We start from the raw sequence: 6,932 nt of genomic DNA on the forward strand, positions 1-6,932 counted from the left end.
CTCTAACTCTGCAGGACTACAGCAAATTAAACTACATTAGTTTTACCTCCAATGTGAATTTTAACGAATCAAACCTAGAAAAACAACAAAGTACCACAGAGGTACATTTATTAAAGTACAGTACGAACGTACATGTATGTGACTTTCTGCTGTATCTGTAAAAACCTTTTTACTCCACTACACGTATCTGACAGCTGTAGTTACTTTTTGATTTTACAACAACAAAACGTTGGATTTAGTAAATAAAACAAGACACATTTCACTGATTAAACTCTAGAAACACCATATAAAGCATAAAGCTTGACCGACGCACTTTTATTTCAATAATATCCTACAGGACTGTGGCATTACAGCACTACGTTTATTTAAGTAATTTCTCATTTAGAAGTGCAGTCTTTTAAAGGAAAGTTTCCCAGAAGTCACCTTGTGGGTTAAAGGAAGTTCAACTGAATATTTCCTGTGTTTTAAATAGAAAACATACAAACAAGTAACTGGTTTCTGTGAGTCTCCACCAGCTTCACACCTGCTAACTAACATTTCCTTTTGTTTTTTACTGGTCTAATCGTATATTTCCTGTCCTCGCTCCTTCTCTACAGGGACAACTGGACTGTCCTCTGGATCTGTCGATGGATCTGTCCAAGTCAAAGTCAGTTTGACAAAACCGTCCCAGCAAAGCAGCTCCTCAGAAGCTTTTCTGCTCATTAACTATTTATTCCTTTTACACAAATATCTATTTAAACTGTAACTTATTTTTTTATTTAATTTTTTACAGCTTCAACATCTGAAATTTTGTGGCATTATTTTGTAAAGTTGTCAATGAGAGTGATGGCAGAGTTGTGACCAAGAATAAATCATGTTAATATGATTTTAAATGTGACTGATGTTGTTTTTCTACATGTATGATGTCTGGTGTGGGCAGACTGTAAGGATCGTAAGCAAGTAACAAACAGGTAAAAATTAAAATAACATAAACCTACAGTGAATCCAGATTAGGAAGCAATAACAGTAGAAATAACAAAGTAAGATATTAAAAACATAAAGATGATAATATTGATATATGTAATGCAAGAGGTGGCCCACGTGGACGACACCTCTGCAGCTTTTCTACAAATTTAAATGTATTTTGTCAGTTTAAATTAATATTGTCTATCACATAACAAGAAATAAAACATTTGGAGAAATTCTGCAGCTTTTCTACAGATTTAAAATGTACTTTGTCAGTTTAAAAGAATATACGAATATCAAAAAACATGAAATTCTGCAGCTTTTCATTCTGGATCGGAGCTGAAAACTGTGAAAAAAGCCTGCTAATGACTAACTGTTGTAGGAACAGGTTACTCTAATCACAACTATTTTGCATACTGATAATTGCCGGTAAACAAAAGAGGAAGCACAACAAACCTGAACATATATGGACATGATCGACAAACTCCTCATCTTCTGTGTGTGGCAGTCTCCTCAGAAACACGGCGCATGTCAAGGCCGGTTCCTCTTTTAGCGTGAAACGACAGTATTTAAGATCCCGCTGCTCTGGCTTTTGGGGCGAGCTGAGCAGTTAGTGGCTGAACGACGAAGCGCTTCACCGCCGAGATCCAGAGTCAGGTCTGGTGCCGAGCTGCGCTTGAAGATGGAGACGACTGCACCTGCCAGCCGCTGGGTTTGTCTGCTCGCCCTGGCTGTGGTGATGCTCCTCTCTGCACCACAAGGTACAGCTCCTCATTGATTTCATCTGCAGCGGTTTGAATGTGGAGTAAGGAGGTGATAATAACCGAGAGAGCGCCGTTCTTGACATCTAAACCTAAAAGTAAAGTCCCCGGATCTACAACCCAGTTAGAAGGTTCTTAAAACTAAAACAAAACGCAGTTATCGGGTGGAAAAACAGCCGTTTTGACACAAGCTTCATGTCTCTGCATGTTCGTGTGCAGACTTCACTGAAGATATTTCCAAAATATGGTCTTTAAACATTCGAGGTACAACAACAGGTGAGGATACAACACTCACATGCCATATGTGCTGCATGCTGACTGAGCGTTGAATGAGTCTTCTCCCCTCAGCACTGGCCTTGAAGGACTCTCATCATAATCCTGAAAAAACACAGAAACAAAAAAAAGAGACAAAAAAGTTGTTGTTAATACGACTGCAGATCTTCCAAACTTTGTTTTTAACGGTGCAGCTCTGCAAGGAAACCGTGTGACGAAGAGGATTTCTATATTTACTAACCACATCGTAACTTTATTTGATGCATTAAGATAGAGAACCTACCTTTGACATATTTTGTCTATCATGTATAACATCTGCTGCTTTTTATATATTTACCATTTTATCAAAATTATTAGAATAATTATTGTAAAAAGTGTCTACAGCTGTAGATGCACTCCTCTGAGATGCTGTCCAACCACCTCTCAGTAAAAGAAAAGTTTTTCTTTGCAGTTAATCTTTTCTTAAAGACGCTGGAAGTGAGTATTGATTAACGATGAGGCAGTAAAGTACCGTTTATAGTTAAGGTTGTAATAAAGGTTCCAATTATTCAACATATCAGGTGTTTGTCGATGAGACCAGACGACTTCTAGTGGGGTTATTTACATGTCTGGGTGCCTCCGGATAATGTTATTCCTTCCTCTTCTCGTGTGTGTGTTGGTCTGTCACAGTGGACTCATTCATACTGATAAGCTGCTGTTTCGGAGGCAGGTCTTCGATAAAAGGGGAAATCGAGCAGTGTTATCACCAGAAATCAGGACATGGCTGCAGCTTAGATGCCTACATGTAAGTACAGCGTGCTTCAGCCGTGTTCACATGAATATCTGAATAAAGTCCCTCTGAGAATTACCTCATGACCATCTTCTTCCTCCACCGTGGCCTTCATCCTGAAATCAAAGACGGATAAAGACATCTGTTGATTCTGAAATGTTTCGTTTATTGTCACTCTGCTTGTACAAGTTCAACATATCAAAATAAAGGATATGTAAAGAACTATGAATAGGGCAAACAAATATGAGGCAATAAGGTATAACAGCAGCTAAAAGCATAAAAGCAGTGAAGAAGCAGCCAAATCAAGTTCAGGTAATGAAAATGTGTAATTGTCCTGTTTGCTGTTTCCTGTTTTCAGGGTGAGAAGCGAAGGGAAATGGCGGTGCATCAGAGCAAACTCCCAGTGGCTAAAACAGAAGCTACAGGAGGTGAGAATCAAGCTGCCTTTGGCTTCATGCACCACTGAGCAACATCTAAGGAAAGTCTTTATAGACCCATGAACTGGAAGCTCTCTCTCTCTCTCTCTCTCTCTCTCTCCACCACAGGAAAAACTAAATTGTCCTGCTATATTGGGGATTTGGAAACGCGGATTTGAAGATGTTGCAGCTTAACGGCAAAGGAGCCACTCGAAGGAGCTAAAGGAGCAATCTGTGCTGCCTTACTAATGAAGCCTTACATGGAAATATCTATAGAAAATGTTTGAAAAATCATTTTATACAGCTTTAAACCTCCAACAAAAAATAAATCAAATTAAATGGGTTGAAAATTCAGCTGACTCGTGTTTTTTTCACACATATGTTGTCTGGTTTTGACTGAATCAACTGGTAAATATTAACTTTAAGATAAATGAGGTAACATTCAGATGTTACTACAGGTAAACTTTGACTTGACTATTGACAAATTGACTTTTTAAGTGTGATTTTAAAACCTGTGTTTTTGGAATGAAATATGCTGAAATGGATGTTTTTAACTATTGTAATTATGAGCTGAGGTTAGTTTTGTATTGTATGTAATGTAAATGTTCTGTATGGTGTGCACACCTGCAAAGTAGCTTGTAGCTAACTCTGGTGCAAAGCATCTCTTCTCCTCGAGATCCTCCGACAAATAAACAATAAACTAAACGTTACATATTTCAGCTACTTACAGTTTAATAGAGTATACAGCCAGAAGTATGTGGACCCCCATATTAGATAGCTGAACATGCAGGACCATTAATCTGCAGCTTTAACAGCCTCCATTCTTCTGGCTTTGCACCAGATTTTGTAACCTGGCTGCAGGGATGTGTTCCCATTCATCCACCGGAGCATTAGCGAGGTCCAATCCCAATCCCAAAAAGGAAACTAATTCATTTAATTCATTCATTGGTGTGGAGGGGCCGATGAAAATCGCTTGTAATAAAAATTTAAAATCATCACAGAGCTTTTACAGAAGAGGAAGGAGGGTTTCCAAAAAGCTGAACAGTGAAGGGAGAAACTGGAGGAAGATGAAGTGAATCAACTCCTCGTCAAGGTCTTTCAGTAAGCAGCTGTCAGATTTAGCCAGAAGCAGTAATGTCATCGAGCTTTTTACCTTCTCCTGAGAAAATATCCGCTGAACTAAGGCACAGTTCAAGTTGCAACGACAAGCAGAAATATCTACTGTATTGATGTCAGAGACGGGTGAGAAGAGCTCATATTTATAAAGTGTGTAGAGGGTTTTATTTCATTTATAAAAATACGTTGATGGAGGCTGGTGAAGGCAGGAGGCTGCCTACGCCTGCCTACAAGGGAAAGAGGCGAACAAACTGGGGCCACGAAGCTGGAAACTCACTGCAGGTCAGTTTGGACCTGAAACGTGAATTTTAGTTAAACCAGAGAAAGAGTTGCGGCATCGCAGCTGAAGAGCATAAGCGACAAAGCTGAACATATATGGACATGTTCGACAAACGCCTCCATCGTCTGGGACCGCGAGTCTGCTTCCTCATTCAGCGCGAAGCAGCAGTATTTAAGATCGCACCTCTCTGGGGCTCACTCATCGTCAGGCTTTGCCGAGTCTACAGCTGAGATCCAGGGTTGTGAAGATGAGGATGACTCTCTCCGTCAGCTGCCAGATGTGGCTGCTCAGCCTGACTGTGGTGATGCTCGTCTCTGGAACAGGGGGTACGGCTGCAGTCATTTATATTCTATAACAACATTATCATACTTTGCCTTTTGTGTTGTTACGTCTCTTCTTTGTTTGGAGCGATTAAAGAAAAGAATTACTAAGTCTTGTGAACGTTGCTCCTTAAAGAGTTATAACCACATTGTCCCCGGTTCGACTGCAGCAGGAGACTTTTCTTTTTTTTTGTTGCCTGTTTCCATTTGTATCTACATGCAAACACTAACCTCTCTAACTGCACTTTTTCCAGGTAGAATACATGATTTTATTTACAGTCAATCAAGAGTGTGAGCATTAATGTAAGATAAAGTAAAGAACAGCACTCTTTATAGTAAAGATTATAGTAAAGCTACTGTCAGGCTCTTTCTTTTGGTGATAATGTTATTCCTGAATAATGACAGTGTTTCTCTTCTCTGTGGTGTGTGTGTGTGTGTGTGTGTGTGTGTGTGTGTGGCAGCGGATGGATTCTTAGAGATAGGATGCTGCACTCAGGTTTCAAAAACTATGATTAAGAAAGTCGACGAGTGTTACAATCTGAGAGGAGTCTGCAGCTTGGATGCCTTCATGTAAGCACAGCATGCTTCAATCACATCCATACTAAATCTGAATTAAATGTTTCTGTCCATCTCAGACCCTCCTCCTCCTCCTCCTCCTCCTCCTCTTCCTCCACTGTGGCCTAAGTAATTAAAGTGTTTTGTGTCTCTGTTTGCAGGATTAAGAACAGGAGGGGTGTGTTCTGCATCGATCCCGAGGCTGACTGGCTCAAGACAAAGATAGCGGAGGTGACAGTCAGACACGCACCGCTGTTTCCCCTACATGCATCCAACATTCATGCGCCACTCCTGTGTATGTAAAAATGTCCCCGAAGGCGCAGCTAGAGTTAAAGCACAGCCTCTACACTCCCAAACAAACCGTGGGTACGGCTGATACGGCTCAGCACTGGAAATAAACCCAAGGGTGTAAAAAAGGGGGCCATTCGTCTACAGCACTCTGCTCATTTAACAACTGTGGTTTTGAAAAATGCTTAGTTTTAGTGTTAGTTCTGGTTCTTTTGTAATATGGGGTGAAAAGTATGGTGTGATGAAAAGATGTAAACTTTTACATTTACTCTGAAATTAAAGAGCAGACACTTAAACTGGCGTTTAACCAAATGAACAAACATTTTGTGACTTTCTCTCTCCTCCACAGGGCTTAGAGTGTCGCTCCCTGGTTTCACAACCCATATTTGAAGTCCTGGACGAAGACGACATGAAATAGAAAGGCACGGCCGCTGCTCTGAACGACTTCTGCTCATTTACAACTCGTCGCTTTCGCAGAAACATTTATTAAGCAGTTAAGTTTGCGTGTGATTTCATACAGCTTATACAGCTATTTGCGTGGCACTATTTTGGGAAAGATGTCAACCTTTGTGAGAGTTTGTGACCAAACCTGAGTTTAAAACACGATGATGGGATGACTTGCTCACTGCGAGAATGAGGTTTTCTGAGCGGACTCACACAAATTAAAAGAAATATTTTTAAAAGCTTTAAATGTGAAGTTATGCAGCTTTGGGGCATTATTTTGAAAAGCTGCAAATGACTTTTTTTTTTGTTGTTGTTGAACTTGAGAGCAAAAATAAATCATTAAACTGATTCCAAGTGTGATTGACTCTTGTGTTTCGACATGTTAAGCCGTCAGAGGGGATTTACACTGACAATGTGTGCAAAGATCAGCTGATACGTACAGTACAGGCCAAAAGTTTGGACACACCTTCTCATTCAATGCGCAGATAAACACAAATCATTTTGCATTGCACAATGTTTTTTCTCCTCTAATGAACCTGAGAGAGTCAGACAGTCACTGTCATCACAGACAACACTGTAATACAAGTGCAGAAGACAAATGTTAAAAAGATGAAAAACCAAAGAACCGCAATTTAATTAAATGTGACTAGAACGTGAAAGTCCCACCCACAGTCGGCCTGTTCTTTCTTTCTTTCTTATATATTTTTAGTCCCAATAATCACACTTAACATGTGCTTACACGTTCAGCTAGAGCAGCAGTAGGTT

At 40.0% G+C, this 6,932-nt stretch overlaps 2 long non-coding RNA genes across 2 annotated transcripts; both read left to right on the forward strand.

The window, feature by feature from the left end:
* The first annotated feature begins 1,551 nt into the window (after positions 1–1,551).
* LOC139221378 (uncharacterized) lies at positions 1,552–3,518 on the forward strand. The gene is made up of 4 exons (XR_011585883.1): positions 1,552–1,706; positions 2,649–2,763; positions 3,107–3,176; positions 3,294–3,518. It is a non-coding gene; the product is annotated as an uncharacterized lncRNA (long non-coding RNA).
* Positions 3,519–4,745: 1,227 nt separating this feature from the next.
* Positions 4,746–6,515, forward strand: LOC139221336 (uncharacterized). Its single transcript, XR_011585879.1, has 4 exons — positions 4,746–4,886; positions 5,342–5,450; positions 5,597–5,666; positions 6,073–6,515. It is a non-coding gene; the product is annotated as an uncharacterized lncRNA (long non-coding RNA).
* Positions 6,516–6,932: the final 417 nt, after the last annotated feature.

This window comes from Pempheris klunzingeri, chromosome 21, assembly GCF_042242105.1.
Source record: "Pempheris klunzingeri isolate RE-2024b chromosome 21, fPemKlu1.hap1, whole genome shotgun sequence".
Lineage (NCBI taxonomy): Eukaryota > Metazoa > Chordata > Actinopteri > Acropomatiformes > Pempheridae > Pempheris > Pempheris klunzingeri.